This window comes from Rhagoletis zephyria, unplaced genomic scaffold, assembly GCF_001687245.7.
Source record: "Rhagoletis zephyria isolate East Lansing unplaced genomic scaffold, Rhagoletis_zephyria_1.1 Rzeph_scaffold_03386, whole genome shotgun sequence".
Lineage (NCBI taxonomy): Eukaryota > Metazoa > Arthropoda > Insecta > Diptera > Tephritidae > Rhagoletis > Rhagoletis zephyria.
In genome coordinates this window covers 63785-64219 of record NW_016160469.1, presented here as the reverse complement: position 1 = coordinate 64219, position 435 = coordinate 63785, and positions in this window count along the sequence as shown.

Below are 435 nucleotides of genomic sequence, written 5' to 3'. Positions count from 1 at the left end.
CAAAATCGTTTGTAGTTGATTGTAGTTTTAAATTTTTTTTGTTTTAGTTGAAAAGTAAGTGCGTAATGCGTTTTTTTAAATCATAAGAAGCTTTTTACAGCTACAGCTTTAATTTTAATGAATTCAGGTCCAGAATCGTGTGTGGTTGATTGTAGTTTAACCAAAATTTTTTTAGTTGAAAAATAAGTGCGTAATGCGTTTTTTAAAAAATTCGTATGAAGCTTCTTACAGCTTCAGCTTCAATTTTAATGAATTTAGGTCCAGAATCGTTTGTAGTTGATTGTAGTTTTAAATTTTTTTTTTAGGTGAAAAAATAAGTGCGTAATGCGTTTTTTTTTGTAAATTCATATGAAGCTTTTTACTGCTCCTGTTCAGTTTTAATGAATTCTGGTCCAAAATCGTTTGTAGTTGATTGTAGTTTTAAATTTTTTTTTT